General features: G+C 39.8%; 1 protein-coding gene across 5 annotated transcripts in view; it reads right to left on the reverse strand.

Annotated features, from left to right (window-relative positions):
• The window catches only part of SLC16A7 (solute carrier family 16 member 7), a 127,133-nt gene that overhangs the window by 65,274 nt on the left and 36,471 nt on the right, over nucleotides 1-25,388 (reverse strand). The window contains exon 1 of one of the 5 annotated variants that reach the window (XM_042468995.1): nucleotides 24,304-24,324. The exons of 3 other annotated variants lie outside the window; for them this stretch is intronic. The gene's annotated coding sequence lies outside the window, so the exon portion shown is untranslated. Of the gene's footprint in view, nucleotides 1-1,332; nucleotides 1,353-24,303; nucleotides 24,325-25,388 lie in introns of those variants that run through there. One more of the 5 variants, XM_042468998.1, reaches the window with a different exon arrangement.

Raw genomic sequence — 25,388 nt, forward strand, 5'->3', positions numbered from 1 at the left:
ACTGCAAGTGCCTCATCACTAGGGACCTCTTCACATACAACTTAAGGAAGAGATGTCAGGATGTTTGACAATTGTGTATATCAAAGTACAGGGGGTATGACTGGCAGATGCTACTGATGTAAAAAAAAATTGTCTATGTCAGTTTTATATCACAGAATTCCACCAGTGTGTTCACCCCGTTCAAATTCCAAATTGTCTTGCAAGGCTTTCTCTCTTTTTTTATAGAGAAACCCCTATGTATGTTCTTATTTACTTTACCCAATGTAGGCATACAGCTTTGGTACATTTTTATTTGTTTTCCCACTGATTGAAAGCATATTTATGAGCATTTCAAATGCAAAAAATTTCAGATGTGTGTTTACTCAAGTGTAATTCAAACAATGATGAAGGAGAAAGAATTTGGCATTTGTGATTTTCTCACAGCGACAGAAGATCACTGTGTACTTATTCATTTCATTTCATTTCTGTCCTGCCAGTATAGTATCTACAGTGGTTCACGGGGGGGGGGGGGGGGCAACCAAACAATTATCATAATGGTAAAACAACACTTAAATGCATTAAACAGACTTTCCAATGCACTAATTGAGAACAATTTAAAAACATAACAACATGAACAGAGCAGAGTGCTTCCCATTAAAAGGCCCTGCATAACACCCACTGTTTGCAAAATCATCTCATAGACCATGAACTGGGTACATTCACAATACATCTTTTTCATTCTTTTTCACATGCCGATAGCTGTCAATGTTCTTTGCTTCAGTGAAATGCATATGTGAGGCTGCATCTGCACTGCAGAAATAATGCAGTTTGACATTGTTTTAACTGCCATGACAAAATGCTACAGAATTCTGGAATTTGTAATTTTGTGAGATATTTAGCCTTCTCTGTCAGAGAGCTCTGATCCCACACCAAACAGTGGCATCACGAGAGGGTGCAGGGAGTGTGGTCCACATGAGATGACACCTTAGATGGGGATGACACCTGGTCTGGCCCTCCCCACAATGTGGGAGTAGTGGTGCTGCCATGCAACGGCAGGTGTATGCCATTGTTAGCCTCTCTGCTAGCCTGGCTGCCTTTGCCAAGGGAGCCAGGGCAGCTGGGAGGAAGGTCAGGTAGAGGAGGCATACATGCATACACACATATTCCTGCTAGCCTCCTTGCTGCCCTGGCTGCCTTTGAAGGAACCAGGGAACTGCGGGGGGGGGGGGGGGTAGGGGGGGGGGACCCCCTCCCCCACACACACACCTGTTGGTATCTCCACTGCCCTGGTTGCCTTCTCTGGGGGAACCAGGGCATTAGGGAGGTAGGAAGGGGCAGCAGATATGTGCTTACCCGTATTGGCCTCCTTGCTGCCCAGCTGCACTGAAGCTTGAAGAAGAAGCCTCACTCTTTGTTCCTGTTTTTTCTCTTTGCTGAATTTGCTTGCTCGGTTGACTGCTAGGTGTCGGAGGGCCAGCTGACTGGGAGATAGCAGGGTTAGCAGGAAGGAGGCACCACATTGGGTAACACCCACCCTAGTTATGCCACTGGAACAAGCTACAAATCCCAGGATGCCATGACATTGAGTCATGCCAGTTAAACCGATGTCAAACTGCATTAATTGTACAGTGCAGATGCAGCCTGAGAGTCATGCTAACATCCGTGCAGCATGGCAGAAACGTGTCTGCAGTTTAACAGTGTGCACGATATATCTTGGAGCCAGGGTCCTTGGAAGGGAAGATGAACCTGATTTCAGGATACACCATAAGAAAAATAAAGGCTAAAATAACTGCATACATAGGTACTGTATTTCATTTTTATACCACCCAGCCTTCAGGCATTTGAAATCTGTAACACCCTTTTAATGACACCACACAATCTAAAACAGCACAACAGCAACATATCCAATAAAGAGTTTTTGTGTTATATTTAAACAGATAACACTTGACTGCATAACTGCCTAATCCTGGCTATGAAAAAACTTGCCCAGACAAGAGATTTTCACAGCTGCCTCTTTAGTCTGTGGCAATGGATGTAGGCATGGTTAGATCTTATAGCTCTACAAAAAAAAAATTCCTTACAATTTCAAATTGCACAGATCTACCCATGTGCCTTCTGGCAAAGATTCTCTCCATTATGGAACAAGATTATTATTCAAGAGATAAAAACAAAATAAATAAAACTGGAAAACACACATTCACAGTGGAAGAATGAAAAGAAATGAAGTCCTGTCAAAACTTTTATTTTTTAAAAAAAACACAACAACACATTTTGGCCTTATCACCAATTGCCTATTCAATTCTCAGAAATTTCTGAGTTGTGGTCTGCACTCTATACAAGCAGACAGATCATTAGAAATAAGCTTAAGAGACCTAAACGTTGAACTTCTTATATCTATAATATCTCATTTGTTGGAACAATTTAAAAAGATCTGAAATTGCCACTAATCTTTAATTTTAATTGGGATTTATTGCTAATTGCCCTCTTTGAAATAAAAAGCTTCAGCCATATTTTCAGGTTTACCTTTTAGCAGGGGCAACACTAGGTAAATGCAGGTCATACCAAGTGACACCCTAAGAGGGCTGAAACCACTGCTGACCAAGCACATGCCTTTTCAAAGAAATGGGCTATGGATTCATCTACTGAAGACATGGTGAGTAGGATGAAGCTCAGTGGGTGGAGAAATGAGAGGCCCTAGGCTTTTTTTCTTTTTCTTTTTTAAAATAAATTTTAAATTTTCTTTTTTTAATAATTTTTTTATTTGAAAAAAATGATTTTCTTAATCAACATCACATCTTACCAGATTTTCACTTTAACCGCATGAAACTGTACATATAAATACATTTTGGCTGTGATATTGTAATTTGAAGGTATAATTTTAATTTTACTAATTGATTATGTCACAACTGTTACCTTTACTCTCAGTGATATAGGGGAATTTGATTTTTAAGTAACATTAGTAGAAATAACATTACTAAGGATTTTGTATGGGGTTTTATAAGAGGAGGTCAATGAGAAGGTAACATGATGAGTTATCACACTGGGTGACACCAACCCTAGTGATGTCACTGCCTTTTAGTCATATTTTATTCTTATACTATCAATTTCAGTTTCAGTATCTGAAGGCATAGATTTTTGAGTAGCTATATACTCTACTATAATTTAATTCAAAGATAGGCAACTGTTAGGCCAGAATAGCTATTATACCTTGGAGGGCCACAGTCTCGCCCCTCCAAAAAAAACACAAAAAACCCCAAATCATTTTTTGCCCAAAAATTATCTGTAGGGGCATGGGGGCATTTTCATCACATTTTCAGCCATGTGTGTGTTTGTCTACTATGCTGTGAAAATTCACGTGCTTTAAAAGTTCGTTGTTAGGTTTCTCAGCCAACTTGGATCCCATTCTGGGAGAAAGCTGACAAATTAAATATATATATATATAGGGGCAATAATAAAGACAGTAATAAGATTTTGAATGTAATCTAGTAACTCAATGACATCACTGAGGGGCGGGGGGGGGTGCAGGTAGGGTTGCCATATGTCTGGACCTCCAAACCGGGAAAAATGTAGGACAAAATTTTCAAATGTAGGACACATTTTGATGTGTCCTACATTTGAATAGGAGCCTCGCTGAGGGGAGGCTTTCCCTTGCCACCTGGGCCCCGGGCCTCGCCGTGGTGGGCAGCGGAGCCCAAGCAGAGAAGGAATCCTCCTCTGAGGGAGGCTTTCCCTCGCCGCCTGGGCCCCGGGCCTTGTCGCCATCGCGGCGGGCAGCGGAACCCAAGTGGCGAGGGAATCCTCCTCTGAGGGAGGCTTTCCCTCGCCACCTGGGCCCTGGGCCTCGCCGCCATCGCGGCGGGGAGCAGAGCCCAAGTGGTGAGGGAAAGCCTCCCTCAGCTTGCCATATCCTGCCCAGGGGCGGGGGCAAACCGGGGCGGGACCGTGTGGACCCGCCCCAAACTGGGAAAGTCCTGCCCCCCAGGCGGGATATGGCAAGCCTAGGTGCAGACCACACCAGATGATACTCCAAAAAAGGGATGACATCCAGCTGAGCAGCCCCTCCCACCTCCCTAGCCAACTTCATTTTACTTGTTAGTAACATGGGCTGGGCAGGGAGGAATAGGGTACCCCCTTTTGGCACTGCCCTCCCAAAGTCCCCCCCCCAATACACACACACACACTGGTTGGGATGCCGTGGCAGTAAATAAAGCAGATACCTCCCTTTGTATTTCTTTTACTCTCCCCCCCCCATGCACATTTATGACTCAGTTTTCACTAGACCTTTTACAGTGGGCCCTAGTACGCTGGGATTTGGTTCAAAAATCCCTTGTGGATGACAAAATCCATGGATGCTCAAGTCTCAATAAATATAATGGCATAGCAAAATGGTGTCCCTTAAAAAATGGAAAATCAAGGTTTGATATTTGAAATTTATACCTTTTTTTTAACATTTTCAAACCGTGGATGCTTGAATCCATGTATAAAAATTTTCATGCATGTTCATCACTGATTCGCAAACTTAGAATTTTTTTTTCAAATAATTGCTGATTTCAGTCTCTTTTGAATGGAACTAGAGGTGAAATGAACTATAAAGACTGTAGGTGCTACCAGTTTTCCTTCATTGAAATGAGAAATCATCATCATCAACATCATTATCAACTTTGGTTATACCAGATAAGCTTCCTAATGTTTCATATAGTGGAGTAATTGAAAGTTCTAACATTCCTGCCAGTCCTGAATATTATACTCAAATTAAATTGTGAAGGCACTTTCTTTACTGCCCTCTTTGTAATAAACCTTTCAGGAACAATTTCATGTTTTTTCTTCACAGACAACTGACTGCAGATCTATCAAGAGTTTTTTGTCCCTGTCGCTAAATGGCATCTACGTGTGCAGACAGAAGCAGGGTGCAAGTAAGATTCAGAGAAGCAAAAAGCTGACAAAAACTCCTGCCTTGAACTCCAGCTGATGGTTTTCCTGGAAGCATCTGGTTGACCACTGTGGGAAAACAGGATGCTGGACTAGATGGACCTTTGGTCTGAACCAGCAGGGCTCTTCTGTTCATAATAAACACATTAAATTTGAAACAGTTTATTAAATATCTCCAAGCCAAGTGAAACATTGGCATGTGGTGCAAACATATCAGTGTGAAAACACACACACACATTTTTTTTCTGCATAACTATAAGAAGAAGATCTCCATGATTCTGTATTTAGAGATGATGAGTTAGGGTCGGGGGATTTATCAAGGCCCCATGGATTGTGGCATGAAACTAGTACTTGGTGTCAAGAGATCCCATATATTTAGGAGAGGTCTTTAGGCATGTGTTTAATCCTTCCAGAAGTATTTAACTTGAGGCTGGAGCACATTCATGGTTTGTAAATCCAATATATTTGCCGGAATATACAGACAACCATCAGTCTGCCTTGAAATAAATGCAGTCTTATGTATCTATGGTTCCATTTACCTTGCAGAAATAATCCAATTTGACATCATTTCAACTTTGTTTTGTTGCTCATACCTTCAAGTCCTTTCTGACTTATAGTGACCCTAAGGAAACTCTATCATGAGGTTTTCTTGGTAAGATTTGTTCAAAAGAAATTTGCCATTGCCTTCTCCTGAGGCTCAGAGAGTGTGACTTGCCCAAGGTCACCCAATGGGCTTCATGGCCAAGCTAGGAATTGAACTCTCCAGAGTCAGAGTCCAATAGTTAAACCACTATACCATACTGGTTCTCAACTCAATGCTATAGAATTCAGGGAAGTGCAGCTTATTGTGGCACCAAGCTTTCTCAGAGAGAAGGCTATATGTCCCATAAAACTACAATTCCCAGAATATCATAGGATTGAACCATGGCAGTTAAAGTAGTGTCAAACTGGATTATTTCTACAGTGCAAATGTCCTGATGTTTTGATTGCCTTAGAGCTAACAAATGTCAAGGAGCAATAATGTGTCTATGCATCATAACATTTCCCCATATATGCCATACTGTGAAACTAAAACCACTGTTGTTTTTATATTACAAAATTTAAATCCAGTGTTCTTTCATGAAAAAGGAAGGAAACAATTATAATTTTCAAAAGAAAGGATTTTTTCTTGGTGGTTGGGTCATCAAAAATGGTTTCTTAAATCCCTGGATGCTGAAAGAGAAAATCTTCACACACACACACACACACACACACACACACACACACGAGAAACCTTCACTTCACTTTCATTTAAATATAATAATAATATATAATAATAATATTTATTTGTATACCGCCCTCTGGCAAACCAATCCGGGCGGTTAACAACAGTAAAATATAAAATATGACAATTAAAAACACTTTATCCCTCCCCCCCCTTAAGACAGTATTAAACAGTATAACATATTAAAACACAATGTCAATGCATAAAAACAACAATTAAAAACTAAAAACCCTGATATCCCTCTGTTGATCATCAACCATCACTAAGATGGGGCCACGGGAGGAATGAGGGAATCAGGAACCTGGGCCGGGATGGTTAATCTGGAAAGGCCTGCCGGAAGAGATCCGTCTTGACCGCTTTTTTAAAGCTGTCTAATGATGAATATGGATTTGGGTGTGTTCCCTTTACAAAAGGAAAAACACTATTTAAAAAATTAAAATCAGGTAAAAACCTGGTTTTATATATGTATTATACATGTATAGCAACTATATAGAAATTTTGTTCACATTCTCTCTCACACACAAACACACCTATCTATCTATCTATCTATCTATCTATCTATCTATCTATCTATCTATCTATCTATCTATCTATCTATCTATCTATAATCTGTGTCTAATACAAATATTTTTGCCACTTGTTTTTCCTTTATATGATTATATTTTATCTCTGAAAACATCAGGCACAGTCTTTCAAATGGCCATGTACCCAAACTTTAAATCACAGACAGATTCTTGGGGAAGGGGGGGGGGTTGCATTAAATGTTAATCTTTTTTGTTGGTGGTGGTGGTGGTAAAATACTAAGAAACTTTAGATATATACAGTACAACAGAACAGAAAGACTTAGTGATATATATACATACACATGTATTCTTTAGCAGAGGTTTTTGCAGTGATAGAATGGAACAATTTCCTCTGTTACAGAGGTACAGCTACCAGATGCATCTGTCATATCATTTTGTAGAAGCCATCCATGAGCCAAAGCTTGGCCATTTCCCACAATTTTACTTGACACACAGCCATTGAGCTTAATATGAGATACAACTAGAGCCTCAAGCAACTGTGGAACTACATGAAGCAAGAGGGAAACAGGGTGAGGATTTGGCATATCCATGTTCTGTTAATTTAAGAAGTGGTGTGCATTTCCCCTTTAGCATGAAATATTTAGCTATATCTGTGTTAAATGAAGGATAAGAGAAAGGGAATTAATTCTATTTTGACTGATAGAAGGAATTAATAGTCCTTTTTAAGAAGAAGGCAAACAGCATAGTCTACATGAAGAAAGCAACTCTTTGGAATACTACCCGCATAGACATTTTTCTGAACCTTTAATTGAATCTCTCATTCACAGATTTCAGTGGTCTTTCACTCTCTTCTTAGAACAGATTACTAAAAGTCTGTGCTAGCTACTCAGGGATACTGCTAGGGAACGCAATAGAAGCTGCAGATAAAATATCTGATGTCATTGCTGAACAAAGTCACCTTCTTTTTCTTGTGACTAAGTATCATTTGCCCTCATCGACCCTGAGTTCTCCATGTTAAGTCATGCAAAGTCCAGGGTGGAATTTGAACAAGACTGATTAAGCTGTTTGATGATAAGACAGTCATTTTGGCTACAAAAATAAATTAGATAAATTTTAATTTTAAAATAACCCCTGCTTTGATGTGAATTTGTTCTGCTCTATTTCTACTCATGGGAAGTATTGTTATTTTCCTTAAAGGTTCACACAAATGACAGGCCTTCTTTTGTTAAAGAACAATATAAATTTTACATCTCCGTTTATTTTGAAATGTTCATGCCATCATGTTGGATGTACAATAGAAGCAATCTACAGCATACAATCTTGAAGTTTCAGTGCTCAAAAGGAAGAGTAATCTTAAGGAGCAATTAGAGTTTTTTAAAATTATTTTTTACTTTATGAATATATAGGAAAAATAAGGTTCAAATCTAGGAGCCAAAACAGGAGGAAGTTAAAAAAAAGCAAAAGATGCTTCATATTTATTTCAATGGAGACTAATGACTTTGTTCATACTGGATGGAATATAACCAGTGTTCATTAAAATAAATGGAAATGTTCACACCAAATCAGTGTTTATTGTACAGTAAGTATATCAGGCAACCGCAGGTCCACATGGAACTGTCATATAAAAATGTCTCAGTTGAAAAGGTGGTATATCTACATGTTACTAATTCTGCTTCATACAAGTTAATCAAGCTGAACTGGTTGCAAAGTTGGAATGAGACCATAGTACTAAAACTATTTTAAAAATGCAGGATTAGGGTTTTTTATTTGATTTAATAGGACTGTAGTCTGTAACAGCCAACATGATGTTGTAGCTAAAGTGTTGGTCTAGAACTCTGGAGATCAAGGTTCAATTCCCACTTAGTCATGGAAACCATCTGGGTGACCTTGGGTAAGTCACTCTCTCTCAGCCCCAGAAAACCCTGTGATAGGGTCGCTTGGGGTCACCATAAAAGCACACAACAAAACATATGTCATTAAAAATGCTATTCTTGAACAGCAATAAAGCTACAGAGTGCAATTCTAACTGACCAAAGTGGTCAAAGGTCAGTTGAGCCACTCTTGTTGTGGGCCTGGCAAGGTAAGTTTATCTTCGAACAGAAAGTATTTTTCAATGCTGTTCTTCCCCTTACCCAGTCAAGAAAGTGACCAATACTGACACAAGTGACCTTTGTGTCATGATGAGTCAACAATAGGATTGCAGCCTGAAGGCCACAGTGGCAAAGGAAGAAATTACATCAATTGTGCCTGATTTCATTGTTCAGTCCTGTGGCAGTCCTTTGGTCTATCTTTCTCTGTTGCTAAATCCTCTTGTAAAATTCAGTAAAAGAGAAAAGTTCCTCAAAGGTAGAGACTCCTAACCATCTAAGAAGCTCCGGTAAGCATGGCCAGCGGCAAGAGACTTTGGAAGTCAAACATGTATGGAGAGTCAAAGCTTCCTAAACCATGCTAGGCCCAGGGAAAGAGGAAAGAACAGCCATACAACTTCAACTTCCTAATCCAAGGATCTCTGAGTGTGCTGCTACAGTACACATTCAAGGAGCTTTTAAAATCTTTGATTTTATGTTACTGTTGTTGCGTGACTTCAAGGTGCTTCTGATTTATGGCGACCCTAAGGCGAACCTACAATGGGGTTTTCTTGGCAAGATTTGTTCAGAGGACATTTGCCATTGCCTACCCTGAGGCTGAAAACATGTGATTTTTCTAAGGTCTTAGTAGTGGCTTTCATGACTGAGCAGGAAATTGAACCCTGACCCCCAGAGATTTAGGAGATTATCACATTGTATTTAAAGTAACTAATCACTGACAGGATGCAGTCGCATTTAATTTTAAAGATGGGTGTTATCGCACTCAGCTGTGTACAGACAAGTGCAACCCGTATGCAGCCCAGATCCTAGCTGCGCTTATCCAGCGGCTTTTGAAAAATGCCAAGCTGTTGGATAAGCACAGCTGGGATCTGGGTTCAACTTACCTGGCTGCAGCTGCATGCAATAACACCAGGTTTTAAAATTAAACACAACTGTATGCCATCAGGGATACGTCACTTTAAATGCAATGCGAAAACTCCTTAATCCACCACTCAAACCACTATGCCACACTTTATACCATTATATTATTTCATTTCAAAATTCTTGAATATTTGTCTAGTCTCTTTTTATGGTTAATGGTAGATGCCAGATGGCTACTACTAAGGGAAAGTTTTAGCTTAATATTATGAACAAGTATCCAAAGCTTCTGATGCCTAACATGAAATCCTACTACTAGCCCTCACTGCCTTATGGCTGCTGACTGGATACAACAGTCTGCTTGGTTAGGCGTAATTGTTCTTGTGCTTAGCAAAGCTGTAGAGTGGGACTTCCCATTCATGGGGTTTGGTTTTTGTTCCCCTGGCAGATGGGAAAAAATATGAGAGCTCAAGCCCTTATTAGTTAATGGGTAGCAATGTGTGTGCCTGCAGGTACACACCACCATTAGCTAATATGGGGTGGGGTGATTGGTGGACGTTCCAATCTACAATTGTCTAGCCTGACAATAAAGAGGACTTGCTGTATTACACAGGACAATGATTCTCCATAAAAGCTGGTTTGCTCTGGCACTGGCCCTGCTCAAAGGCAAAGGACACAGTAACAGTGCAGGCAGATACTTACATCTTTACAGCTTAAGATGATGAACCACAAAAAGATAACATTGATCACAAGAAAGATACCTGTAAGGCATTTAACAAGCTAGGTACTATGTATGCAAGGCATTAACAGTAAAGCGGATTATACCCCATATTCTCAAGTCTCCATCTTTTCCTTTACTAATCCATGTGAAAGTAGAAAAGATAAATTGAGCCAATTTTGGAACAGGCTCTGAATTGGAGCTGTGCCAAACAAATGCCTTTTTATTTCACACAAATCTGAAGCAAGAATTTAAACATGTTTGACTTAAAGGCAGGTTATGATAATTCCTCAGTGTTCAGAAGAGATGGCATTGTTTTCTTAACCCACCCCACCACTTCATCCAGGATTCAAATAAAATGTCACACCTTTTCCTATGCAAAATGTTTTTTCTATGATAAAAAAAATATGTGCTGCATTTCTCAGTCATGAGAGCAACACTCTAAATGAACAGCACTATAAGAAACAGATGATAAAGGCAAAATAAGAAAGAAAAGACACAGAAAGCACATTTTATCAGCTTAGAAGGAACAACATATTCAACAAAGCATGAACAAAGGATAGAATAAAGTACATTTCTGATACAATATAAAATCTATACAGTCTTCTCCTGTTTCTTGGTAGAAAATAGCCTTTCAATTAAGGTGCATTAGCAATGTTATCGTACTTCAGGAGAGGTAGATGGAATTGCTGATAGAGCAACTTCCCTGTTCTGTTCCCACTAGTGTTGCCAGATTTTCAAAATAGCACATTCATGACATGTTTGAGAATGAGGAAGCTGCTATTAACAACTTTGTGTTCTACCTAGGGATGCCATAACCCGGCGGCCCCCGTGACAATCACGCTTTTGGGGGACCCCTCACGGTCACGGCCCGGTTTGGGGGCCCCCCACGCCTTGTTCCCGGTTCGGGGTCCGCTCCTCCGCGCACGGCTGTGCGCCACTCTCCCCACCTGGCGCACTGGCGTAGCCTAGAGAGCAGCTCTTTAAAACATCTGCCACTCAGAGCTATTATATACCAAGTGAGCTCACTTGGTATATATACTCTCAGGAAGCCTTACTTTCCAGGTTACAGTGAGAAAAGAAAAAAAGGCCATAAATCGTTCATGTTTCACTGGGAGTTTAATTGCCTCATCTTTTAAATGTCTACCGCATCAGTATTCTTGTAATTCTTTATCACAGGATCGTTTTTGAGGCCCTAAACACCTTTAATTGTAATATGCAAATTTCTCCCAAAGCTGACCAATGGGAAAGAAGCAATCAGCCCTCTGCTTGGGTTGGTTTTCAATGGCTTGGAAGGAAGAGCTTTTGCCTTGCTTGTAAATAGGAAGCACTTTGGGGTAGCAAAGGCTGCAGAAATAGTTTGACTCCCCCCTTAAACATCCATGGCTCAGTGCTATAGGATTCTGGGAAGTGTAGTTTCTTGTGGCACCAGAGCTCTTTTGACAAAAGGAGCCTGAATAATCCACAGAGGAGGCGTTGCCTGGGGGCTGCGGTGGAAGAGAGGAGGCTGCTCCGGATGGTCCTGGCACTTCCCTTGGCTCCCTCCCTCCCTCCGCCGCCTCCTCCTCCTCCTCTCGGAGCAGCCCCACAGCCAAGCTCAGTCACCCTCCCGGGCTTTTCTCTCCCCCCCCCCCCCTGCACTTTGAGACCCCTTTAACTGCCAAAGCTCAATGCTCTGGAATTCTGGTGTCTGAGGCATTTGGCCTTCTCTGTCAGAGAGCTCTGGTGCCACAATAGACTACAATTCCCAGGATTCCCCAGCACTGAGCAGTCTCAAACTGGACCATTTCCTCAGTGTGGATGCACCTGGGGAGGAATTCTGGGCACTGCAGTTCAACTAAGTTTGGAGAGTTATGGGACTCCCTGTCAGAGATAGCTCTGGGGCCACAATGTACTACAATTCCCAGCATTCCCCAGCACTAACCCAGGACAGTTAAGTCACTCTCAAACTGGATTCTTTCCTCAGTGTGGATGCAGCTTTGGTGAGGAACTCTGGGCATTTCAGTCCAGCATTGTTTTATTTCTGCAGTGCATTTTGGATTAGAGACAAGGTGACCAGGCATCCTCCTCCTTTTCCAGGACATGTCCTCTTCTGTCAAATTTCAAAATGTCCTCCATTTGGATCATGGCTAAGAAGCATGGATTTATCATTACATGGGTGTTTTTAGCTTTTATTTTTGGCCATGTCCTACATTTTTTGCTTGGGTGCCCTACATTTTGGGGTGAGGGCATTGGTCACCTTGGTCAGATAGCTTTCCAGGGGTTTAACTGCCATTCTGCTGTGGTGCTGGAACAGACCACCATTCCCAGAATTCCATAGCATTCAGCTGAGGCAGTTAAAGTGGTCTCTAACCAGATGATTTCTCCACTGTAGATGCAGCCCAAGCCTTTTGCCTCTCTTATGTCTGAGATTTCAAAGCCCAGCCCTGGTACCACAACCAACTACAAATCCCAGGATTCCATAGGATGGAGTGATGAGAGTGAAAGCAGTGTGCAGCAGCCTGTTTGCTTAATGCAGTTCTTAACATGGTGCACCTCTTGCCTACAGAGTCTCCCAGGCCCCAGCGGGGCCCTAGAGTCCTCCAAGGCCTTGCTGGGGCTTGGGAGAGGCTGTTTCCCAGGCCCAGCGAGGCCTTGGAGAAGGCTTAAAAATGTAGGACCTTTTTTTTGGTTAATTTCCTGGCCAGGAAATTTTTTAAAAATGCCCTACATTTTAAGCCTTGTCCTACATTTTTTCCCCAGTTTTGAGGTCCCCCGGGATGGCAACCCTAGTTCTACCTAAATACCAAATTGAAGTATTGATTTTAATTAACCTAGCAATGCATTTCTCTAAAAAAATGAACATATTTTCTTTCTTTTTTTTTTAATGAACATATTTTCCACAGTCATAAATTACTTGATATAAATGTATCTGTCTTTATCAAGGGCTTTTTTGTGGGATTTTATTTTTTTGGGGAGAGGGGCTCTTTTCCAGTCTGTATAACAGAAAAAAGCTTTCTAACATTCTAATAGATAATAAGGATCCTAAAATAAAATAAGGATGCTAAAATAAATAAGGATCTTAAAATAAGGAACATCCCTTACGACAAGGGGCACCTAGCAACCTTAGTTGCCATTTCCTATTTCATTTTTTGAGTAACTAGTGAATATTAATTTCAATACAAAACAAAACCATCTGAAATTAATCTTATCATGGATCATTATCTGTTTTTGGGCTACAAATTATGGCATACCTTACATTCATCAAGATACGCCACTACCTGCAAGTAGAAATCACCTTTATTAAAAACAAGTAACGTGTAAGGTCCTGTTTTGCAGTATGTGCTGCATATTCCATTTCTCACCACCAGTGCAAATAATTATGCAAAATTCACAATTTTGTTTAAGAAAAAGCAAAACTCACAACTCCAGTGCATTTATTCAGGGATGTGTTTGATTTACCCCTCTTGGTCAACATTAAATGATACTTGCATAATATATTTTTTATAAGTTAAAACAAACAGCTTCATTTATATACCGTTTCATACTGAACTAACAGTGTCTAAGCAGTTTACAACTGTAAGCTAATTGCCCCCAATGATCTGGGTACTCATTTTAGCGGCCTTGGAAGGATGCAAGCCTGAATCAAGCTTGAGCTCTTTTGCTGGTACTGAACTCGCAACCTTATGGTTTTGAGTGAGTGGCTGCAGTACATGCATTTAATCACTCTGCCACCAGGGCTCCTAACATCTTTTCATTTCCAGATTTTTCTGATCACAGGTAGATCTGTATCATTCATTGTTTAGTGTTACATGAAGAACTGAGGCTAATATTTGCTGCTCCCAACTCTTCTTCTTGTGTATTGTTACATACAAAGAGAATAAGGCATAGTTAGTTTCAATATATTATTGAAATGAATGAAGATCAAACAATGATTCACACTCTTTAAATGTTGATAATCTGTGGCCAAGATTTTGCATCAACCGTGTAAATGTAATGATGACATTTCAACAATGTAGCTACATCCGATGATACCACTCTCCTAAAACCTACTCTTTCAGCCCAGCAGTACCTCAGCCAAACTGTTTGCAAGCTGTTGCAGACTGGAGTGCTGACAAATGACATCTGCAGTGCTTTCCTGGCCATGGGATGCATTCAGAACAGGCAGCTGGAGAGACCCCTCTGGGTCCTGTTGGAACCGCTTTTTTCCAAAGCACCCCATATCAAGGAGATATCTGCAGAGGTTATAGTAAGTCCTCTGTATCCACAGATTCTTTATCCACAGATTCTACTATATCCACAGGTAACAATACTTTAAAAATTATAAGTTCTCAAAAGCAAACCTTGATTTTACCACCTTATACAATTTCATCATGCCATTGTATTTAATAGGACTTCAGCATCCATGGATTTTGATATTGGGGGGGGCGGGGCGGCTGTGGAACCAATTCCCAGTTAATACTAAGGGCCTAGCACATTTCCTAGTATCCCAATCAGCACCACTTTAGAAGCCCCTAAACTGAAGCACTGTCAAGCTGAAACAGGAAGGTTTGGGGGTCATTGTCATGGTGAAACTCTCTCACCCAACAATTTCTGTTTGATGGAAGCGCAATGGGTCTTTTTATCCCACTGCTGCCACTAATATGTGGTAGATACCTTCCTAGTTGCCACCAAATTGCATAACAAGACCCTCAAACTTGGATCATTCACTTGAGTGACTTCCACACTTTTCCTTTAGCTCTGGACCACTCTGTAGGGCACTCACTATTTTGTTTAAACAGGGCACTCTCTATTTTGAGTGTTCTGAGGAATAAAAGTATTATTAATTCCTGATAGTGTTTGGCTTATACTTTCTTAAAAATACCTCAAGCGACCACACACTGAACCAAAACAAAAGTAAAATTTATTTACAAGATAGTTGGTTACAGTATCTCTCTTCTGGCTGATATTCAGAGTTGATATGGTGTTTATGTGCTTAAACAGTTACAAAGATTTACAGTATCTGTTACAGTGCGCCCGCGCCATACGTGGGCATACTATACGGGGTTTTCAGCTTATGCTGAAGCCATGTGGCAATACAATGAATGGTATGTGCACCCGTGGTGCACGCAAATTGCCGTGCTGCCACACCCGAGCCCCATTGTAATCAATGGGACTCGAGCATACATGTTTTCCACCTTTCGTGGTGTGTGTGTATCTAGAATGGATTCCCCCGTGTAAGGTTAAGGGTCCAGTGTACTATATTCTAGAAGTGGCCTTTAGGAGAGTGAGTATTTTTTTATCTTACTTTATTTTATTATTATCGTGTGTCACTTTGAAGTTCATTGTTGTATCTATAGACTGTGGTTTGTATCCCTTTTAAATCTTGCTGGTCATTGACCTATTAAAATATGTATTCCAGTATAGAAGTGGTCTCTAGTTTACATTTTCACATAAGACATTTGACTCAATGCTGAGCTTTAAACTTTGTTGCTACTTTATGATTTTTCCAGCCACACCAATTCACTTTCTGCATTTGACCTCTTTTTAGGCCAACCTGGGTACTCAAACCCCTTCCAACTGCCCCTTTCAGCAGTGTATCTCAGCCACCTTGGCTGTTAAAACCCCTCAGGGACTAATAAACCTCTAAATCTAACTCAGAGCTCTGTTCCTATCTGGTCCCTATTCAATTCTCTATCTAATTCCACACTCCACACTCTACCTATTTACATTTGTTCCTGGGAGTAGCCTCCACCTTTTCTTGGCTAAGCTCCCATTCAATGATACCAGGCTCACTCTGATTGGCTGTTGCCAGCACTCCAATCAGCCTTTTCTCCAGACTCATTCACTACCATAAATGTGAATACTAGCAGTTAGGAGATTGTAAATCCAGTTTATGGTCTCATAAGTATTGAACAGGAAGTTAATATCTAGTTTACCTGAATGAGCACTTGTCTTTCCAGGTGTTCTTTTCCATGGTAGGGAGAAGGTGGATACAGAAAACCTTTTTTTCCTTTGTCTATTACTAGAATCTAGATGGTGAAACATGCATGGGCTAAAATGGGGGAGAATGCAGGACAGACAAAAGGAAGTACTGTACACATCATATAGTTAAATATGTTATTGACTACTCTAATAGAGCTTTAACTCATACAGATTTAAAAGAGGATAAAGTAATCAGTATCTACTAGTTTTTATGGATACATATTGCATGTGTCAGAAGCAGTATACATCTTAACATAGGTTGTGTCTAGGCTCATGTTCTGCTTGTGAATTCCCACCATATATCTGGTTGCTTACTATGGGAACAAAATGCCAAATTTAGTGGACCTTTGATTTCATCCAGCAGGGTTCTTCTTATAATTATATACAACAAAAAAAGCACAGTTGCTATTAATCAAGAAATCAATACTTCTAATCTTTTCCTCACAGGCATGGGCAACAGGACACTCTGACAGGCAACAAAATTTGTGAATCCAGGAGCAGACACGTCAACATAACATTAAACTATTCAAATGTTTAACAGTGTCAAGCTTGTCAGATTCATTTTATCTGTCTTTACTATTACCTTGAGATTCATCAACTAGACTCATGTGCATTCCCTTTTTATTTAATTTATTATTTATTAAAATACAGTGGACCCTTGTTATCAGTTGAGGTTTGGATCTAGAACCCCCCGTGGATAACAAAATAAGGGGATGATTGAGTCCCATTAAATGCAATGGCATAGCAAAATGGTGTCCCTTATATAAAATGGAAAATCAAGGTTTGATATTTGAAATTTATACTTTTTTGTAAACAAGGATCTGTGCCTCACCAGCAAATCTCAGTTTTCAGACCAGTATTAAAGGTATTTTTAAACTGTTAATTGTCTTTTAATTGTTATTGTTCCTTGTCTCGATCCATAGGGAGAGGTGGGAAATAAATAAATAAACAAATAAATAACTTATTATTACTATTGTGATTATTATTATTGAAAAGTGATTCTTCAATATCAAGGTCTTAGGCCATTTTAGAGCCCTCTTAAGGTCTCCTTCATGCCCCCCAATGCTCCTGATTGTCCCCCAATATTGTTATGAAGAGCATGCCCCCAAACAACAAACACGACAAAACTACATCAAAATGTGGATGTCTTCCTAAAAAGCCACCCAAAAATGACTGGAAATTGGCCAAAAACACAGGAAATAGAAACCAGACTCTTCTGAGTAGCATTTGAAACCAATTTGTGAGTGAAAATGTGACAGTGAAGACTCACAATGATAATTTGCCTGCGCACATTACAATTGTCCACCCCTGATATAGAGGTACAGCAAGAAACAGCTTTTGCATCTCAGCATATCCTTTGCAGCAAATTATATGCAGAACCGCAACAACATCTCTGCATCTCTCTAAACACACACTAAAAACAGTCTTAAGCTTGATTTGGGGACAACATTTTGTTTTGCAGTTAAGGTCGTTTGGCAATATGAAGAAAAATGCTGCCAAGCCCAACAAACAATTTGATTGGAATGGTCAAAATTGTGGGTGTAGCTCAACTGTATTTTTAGATTATATGTGTGGTCTAGTTCAATTCTTCTATTTTCTCTCCTTGGAAATGATCCCATACCTCTGTGTTAGTCCCTGTTATCAAATCCAAAACACTTTAACTACTTATAATGAATAACTAATGGTCCATGGAGCAGCAGGAGGTGGGAGAAATGTATGCCAGTAGAATACCAGGCTGAACCACTCTCAGCCAGTCACATCCAGATAAAGGAAGGGTGTCATGGGATACTGTGTCAAAGCTGAGGTACAGTTTTTTCCTACTTGAAAGCATGTGACAAATACAGCTTCAGGTTTCCAACACAGACTTGTTATTATAGCAACTGTAAAGGACGCTGAAAGACACTCCATCAAAGTCACAGATGATAAAAAGGCACACACAGGGGCTTGGTTTGCAGTTCTCCTGCAGGCCACTGTCTTTCCTTTAGGGTCACACGGTTCAGTAAATGTGTCTGGTGACTGGAGGCATGTGATGCGTAGCAAAAGCTAAAGTCACCTGCCGTTCAAATCCTTTCCAGCTGCCCAGAGCAAGTACTCACAAGCACTCGAGATTATTAGGATCTCATTCCAGGACCCTCTACACAAGCATCCTTCCCATTCTCTTGTACCATTGGATTATGCTGGTTGAGGGATTATGGAAATTGTAGTTCAATACATTGGGAGGGCATCAATTTGAAGAACATTGGCATAGGCCATATTGTGAAGTCCTGACTCAACAGGGGAGTGAGTTCCAGGAATGGCTTTAGGAACTCTGGTCCAAACACATTGCAGAAATAATCCAGTTTGACCGCTTCAACTGCCCTGGCTTAGTGCTAGGAAATCCTGGGAATTGTAGTTTACTGTGGCATCAGAGCTCTCTGACAGAGAAGGCTCAATGTCTCACATAACTATAGTTCCCAGAACTCCCTAGCATTGAACCACAGCAGTTAAAGCGGTCTCAAACTGGATTATTTCTGCAGTGTGTTTTGGCGTTCCCTATGGTCTGTTGTCACTGTTACTTGTCACCAGTAACTTTTTTGAACTAAACAGCCCTGAACCTTCTAGCCAGCATCGTCACCCACTGTATCAGCTGCAGAGTTCTGGGAATTTTAATTGTTAAAAGGCAACTTTTCTCAAACATGAGAAAACTGAACACTAGTGAGTTGACTGGATGAACTCTCCCACAGTGTTGAATATATCCCTGAAAAGAACCTATGTCCTGGAAAGCAAGCCTTTCAAAACGAAGTAGTCAAGTGACAGCTTGCGGAAAATAAACCTGAAAAGAGAGGGGGAAAGAGGAGTTGTTTGTAGTGAGAAGTTGAATCTAGAGAAAATTAAATGGAGATTTCAGTATTTCTCTTCCAGTACGACAGAGGGCATAAAGATAATTACCGGGAGTTCCAAACAAGGAAGCATATCTGCCTTATGTCCTATGATGTCCTTCTGAGATTGCTTGCTCTTATTTTTAAGCCTAATCTTTCATACATCAAGTTTCTCTCACTGTGAAGAATTACCTTTAACCTATAAGAGCTGCCTTTTAAAACAACTTTCAAAATATTTGATGGCTCAGCTGCATACCTTGCTAACCTCCTGGCATCATGTCCTGGTTGTAGCAAGGCCATAGCTCCTAGTTGGCTTTACAGTTAGGTCTAGTGTTAAGTAAAGCTGTCAGTGTTAGTAAAGCACTATTCCTGTCTGCGTATGGGAACAATGCTGCTGTCTTCCAGCAGTGCAAGCTCATTGTTTGAGTTAGTCTAACTTTCATTTTGAAACTAATTACATTTGCTTTCATTAACATGTCTCAAGCTGGCTCTATTTCTGTCAGTTTGCCTAGCTAGATTTGTTCAGGAAAACTGGGCCCTTGAGCCTCCAAATTACATGCACTAGCTTGCCATTTTCATTTCATGCCTCTACTGCACAAAGTTATTCAGCTCCCCTTCAAAACCAGATGTTATGTGCATGCTGCTCATTTAAATCATCCTTGCCAAGATAGAAGTGGGTAATATGGAATCATTTGGGCCAAATACAAAGCTTAAATGGGAATGGCTTGTAATGCTTCAGATGTGAGGGGCATAAACCAGAAGGCTTGTGTTTTTTTTAAATCAACTATTAATTCAAATAACTTTCATTAAAAAACAGAACCAATGGAATACATAATCTTATCTGCATTGGCCTGGAAGCAGGTAAAACACTGCATTGCACAGCGACAGTTCTATAAATTTTTTAAACTGAGAGTAAATACCATGGATAACAATGAGATTTACTTCTGGTAACATAGGGCTGTACTGTGTAGGAATCTTTCCCTTGGTTTTCTCTGAAAATCAATTAAATTAAATGCCAATCCATATTATTTTTTAATTAAGAAAAAGAGCATAAAGTCAGTTTGACATGACATCCAGGCTGCATGCACTGTACAGAAATAATCCAGTTTGTCACCACTTTAACTATCATGGCTCAGTGGTATGGAATTCTGGGAACTGTAATTTTGTGGGACATTTAGCCTTCTTTGTCAGAGAGCTATGGTGCCATGACTAACTACAAATCCCAGAAGTCCATAGCACTGAGAAGTTAAAGTGGTGTCAAACAGGATTATTTCTGCAGTCTGGATGCAACCACAGTTAAACAGATCATGACTCACAGCATGAAGTATGTTTCTTTAAGTTATCCTGTGGCACCCTGTCACATGTCCCAATTTTCTGGTGTTTGTACAAATTCTGGGCATGTTACCTGCTGCTTATTAGGGCTGTTAGCTGACCTTGAGTCCTAACTTTGATTTTTAAAAAGAGAATACGTTCCATCTTGTATAGAATTGGCAGTGCAAGGCAAATTCTGCAGGCAGTTTTCTGTCCAAAAAAGATTCAGTGAGCAACAAGCTCAGTCATGCCTTCTGTTGTTCTATACAGTGAAGTAAGTCACTAATGCTTTGAGATTATGGTAAAGTTTTCCTCAGCAAAGCTGGAAACTAACATTGAGAACTTCTTAAATACTTCAAGGTGACTTTTACCATCCCTCAAATTTTAGTGCACCCTATACAGGTATATTTAACATACACACACACACCAACTTCTCTCTCACGCCTTATTGAAATCTTCAGTGGTTCCTGTTCCTTCCACCTCTATGGCAGATCCAAAGCAACTGGAAGACCACTAGGAAATCAACGAACATGCTTATTTTTCATAATTACTAAAACATGGTATAATGATAGTTTGGCCACTCATGTTTTACCACCAGGTGAACTCTCCAGAGGTTTTTGAACTACAAATCCCATGGTCCATTATTCTGGGTTTTGCAAACTAGGACTGATGAAAGTTGCAGCTAACAACATGAGAAGGTCTACATTTTTTCAATCTCGGTCACAGGGACATTCAAGTGAAATGTGGCAAGGAACAGTACAAGTCTAACAGCTAAGGGTCAGGACCATGGAGAGCTCCTTATAGAACAAGATTGGAATTAGCTATGGTTGGACACTAGTCTTGGTAAGTGAAGAATGTTACTTTGAATGCACTCATATTTTGTATGGCTCTGCAGAAAGATTCCCTAGGAGAATCTACCTTAGTAACTGAAGAACCTGCATTTTGAATACACAGTGGTGCACTCTGTGGATTTGAAATGCCTTCTGAGGTGGAGGAATTATTCAACTAATTACTTCATGTCTTTGAAATTCTCCTTTAACTATCTAGTGTCACTTTCCTAGGACATGATAGAACTGGATCATGGCAACCGCTGCTCAAGACTTACAAATATGTCATGAAACAAGGGGTGCAAGGTAAAGAACCAACTTGTGCTGGAACAACCAATTGATTTAGTCATGTGGTAATTGCTAAATATTAAACAAAATAGAAAAGATTCCCTGCATCATATTTGCCCTGTATGGCATCTTTAAATAATCATTTGTCTGATCATCTGTGACAAGCAAATTTCATTTCCTCATAACCATAAATTGTCAGTTAGAATATGAAGACAGTTGTTGCGTCTCTCTCTCTCTCTCTCTCTCTCTCTCTCTCTCACACACACACACACACACACACACACACAGTTCATTCAGAGAGCAAAAACAGAAATCCTGTCATCTTTTACTTGCATGTAAGCTCCCTGAATTCAGTGGTGTTTTCTTCTGAGTAAATCTTTGGAGCTGTAACATATATAGTGGCCAGAGATGCTTCAGAGATGGATAGATAGATATTTGTAAAAGCTGTGACACTTGCAAACTTTCAGAACAAACCTGTATCTTTATACTGAGACACACAAGTCTCGCTGAGTTCAACAGAACTTATCTCAGGAGAGTCGTTTTAAGCTTACTACCTTTGTTGATTTATTTCCAAGGAGACATTCACTATAACTGAGACATACTTCTGGTAAACTCTGTCTAGTAAATATTTGTTATATGATACAATCTGCTGGATTTTTAAAATTTAAACTTTTATTGAATTACACTTGTATCCCCCCGCTATGTGTGCAATACAACAGCATTCTGCCTATCTCACCTAGTCCAGAACAAACAATCATGTTCCAAACAATGGGAGGGTTTGAACATATCTGAGATAGGTCAGTCGGTTATAAAAAATAGAAAAGGATGGAGGTGAGGAAAAAGTGAACAAAACAAGTTCTGTTCCTTGGTGGTCCTACCATCAGACCATATTCTGGTAGATCCTGGAACATCTCCTTCTGTATATCTTTAAAATTCACTGCCAGATTTCTCTTTAAAAATATGGTTTCAAGTGCAATTTAATGTGATTCTGTTCTACTGTTATGGAAATATTTTTATGAAACATGTGCCAAGTCCAAACTGACCTGAAGCTGCACTATAAATGAAATTCTTATGACTGTTTTTTTCTTTAAGGAAACATAGCTAAAAGTCATATCAGTTCTTCAGAAAAAATAATCATGCTACTATTCCATGCCATTCTGATCATGCAAACACTTTTAAGAACACAGGCTGGACCTTCTTCTTCTGAATCCCATCAGTGGTGACATTTCTGCCAATCTAGCATGAAATTATCAGCAATGACAAACATTCTTTTTGTGTAAATTATTTCTCTCCCTCTCCTATCTTGACATGTATCATTCCACCACGTAAGCACAGTTTGCTAATACCTGACCCTTTGCTTTGTCTAGGCTGCCCCAGCCAGACATTCCAGTGCTTCCCTCTCCTTCAAACATGCCCTAAAGTTACTCATAAGGAAGGACACTGAGGCTACGTTTTCTTCCATATTTCTCTGGGTTACTGGCAGGTCACAACTTGACTTCATGGACTCAGGATACTGCATTGCAACTTTACAGGCTTATACTTCTTAGAATTTTTTTCTGATAAAATCTTATCTAAATTATTTTCAATTAAAGTAACACCATTCCTTCTGTTTATTTTATTCTATTAACCTCTCCCACTGGTTGGTTTTCTTACATAACTTGTCATCTCATTATTACCTATATTGGGTAGTACATGAAACAAGCTTCATTTGGAGCGATTCACTTCTACGTTTTCTGTAACATCACAGGCACCATTTAATCTATTTACCATCTTACAATCATCCTTCTGAAAAAGTTGGGAAAACACTATCAGTTGGGCTTCTGACCATTATCTCCTGCTTGTTTTTATCTGAAAAGCAGCTGCTTTAGTGCTGCTATAAAGTAAGGTATCTCAGGGAGGAGATAACTTTTACACAGGATAGATGCAGTACAGAATAAAATAATGCTAATTCCTCTTTTTAATTGTTAAGATATGAACCACATCAGGGATTGCTCCCCCCCCCCCGCCCATGTATTGCAGATCTTATGGTTCAGTGATGAATATGCTGAGAGCTAGCATGATGTAGTGCCTCACCAAACTACAAACCCTAGGATTACACAGGATTGAGCCATGACAGTTAAAGTGGTGTCAAACTGCTATTTTTTATGCCATGTGGATACATCCATGGTCCTTTGATGTCACTGGATGGCAATTGTAATGGCTCTAGCAAATATAGCCAGTGCTGAAATATAAAGGGATTTTCAGTCTAGCAACAGTACTACAATGCTCACCAACTCACCCACAATCACATTTCAGAGCATTACAAATTAGACCCATAACTACTCTTATGTCTCTGAGAAATAGTGCATACCAAGAGAATCCAATGAATTCTACCTGTTTGGGAGGCCTCATGACAGCAGATTGATAAATATTATGAACACTTGATGTAAAAGTGCAATGATAAAGTACAATGTGAAAGTACAATGACCCAAGCATACTTCTTAAATTGACAATGTTAAATATTAGTATAAGCAATTAAACCTTGAATGCTTAGTTTCTGACAAAGTACACATTTCTCTCAGTTTTTAACTCAGTGTCACTTATTAGCTGTCCTTCATTCCATTAAACCAAAGAAGCAATGACAGCAGTGAACTATGTTTCCAGGTTTATAAATAGAAATTAATAAACCCACTGAAAGCTGCTGTTAAACTTGTTGGCAGTGAAGGAGGTCTACTTACAAGTTCAAGTAGAGGAAAGACTTCCATCACAATCTCACTGAGCACATTAGTCTTAGTCATCCTGCATTCTGTCACCATTGGCTTTGACCATCACTTGACCTGCAAAGGTCAGGTTGGTACAGACTGAAAGGATTATTTATGTGAAACCAAACACACATACTATTCAAGTACCCTTGGGCACTTCTACTTCTAATTAAGGGAATAATAATTGGGAAAGGGTTTTGGTTTAGCAAACATATAAACATTCAAGAAGTGTATAAGGTCCACATTACAAAGAGGGAATGGGGTCAAGCACATTAGCTCTGTTCCCCATCCGCTGCCATTCTTGTCACTCTTCAAGCACAGATTGAAGCTGTTGGCAATCAAGGGTCCTTCACAGTAAAAATCTAGAGCACTATAACTCTACTTTAAGTGCATCCTATGGAATCCTGAGGTTTGGAGTTAGGTGATGCACTAAAGGTCTAAATATCCCTTCCTAAACTGTAAATCCCTTGATTTCATAGGATGGAAACATGGCAGATGAAAGTGGAATCATAATGCTGTAACTGTGAAGTGTGAAATGGCCTGATAAGTCCATCTATTCCCAGAAGTATTCCACATGATTTAGAACACTAAAAATGAGGATTCTACACAAGAGATGGAGGCTCATTGCTATAGACAATCACCATCTACATTTGGGGAGTTATGAGCATGGTGACGGAGGGAAGAGAGCTCACAGAATTATCCATATTTTCCTCATCCTAAGTAGATACAGAATGTTTTGCAAATGAAGGCAACTACAACGAGCTTGCTTTTTTATGATCCTGTTTTCCATTTGTGTTATGTGGCACAAATATCCATCAAGAATACTAGAAACAAAATGGCATAAATGGAATTCAAAAGGTGGACTTTATATAGAGACCCACTTGATTCCTTTCATTCTTTTTGGAGCTTCTGGGGACATGGGAAAAAGAGATGTTTTGGGGATTTATTATACCCTTTTCCTAAAGTGTAAGAACACTGCCAGTTGTCCTAGAAGGAGACAACAAGCCATAGGCCTCTCCCTCCAAATTGTTTAATAGCAAAGAAACTCCAACTTTGGACAT

The sequence above is a fragment of the Sceloporus undulatus genome, chromosome 5 (genome assembly GCF_019175285.1).
Source record: "Sceloporus undulatus isolate JIND9_A2432 ecotype Alabama chromosome 5, SceUnd_v1.1, whole genome shotgun sequence".
In the NCBI taxonomy this organism is placed as follows: Eukaryota; Metazoa; Chordata; class Lepidosauria; order Squamata; family Phrynosomatidae; genus Sceloporus; species Sceloporus undulatus.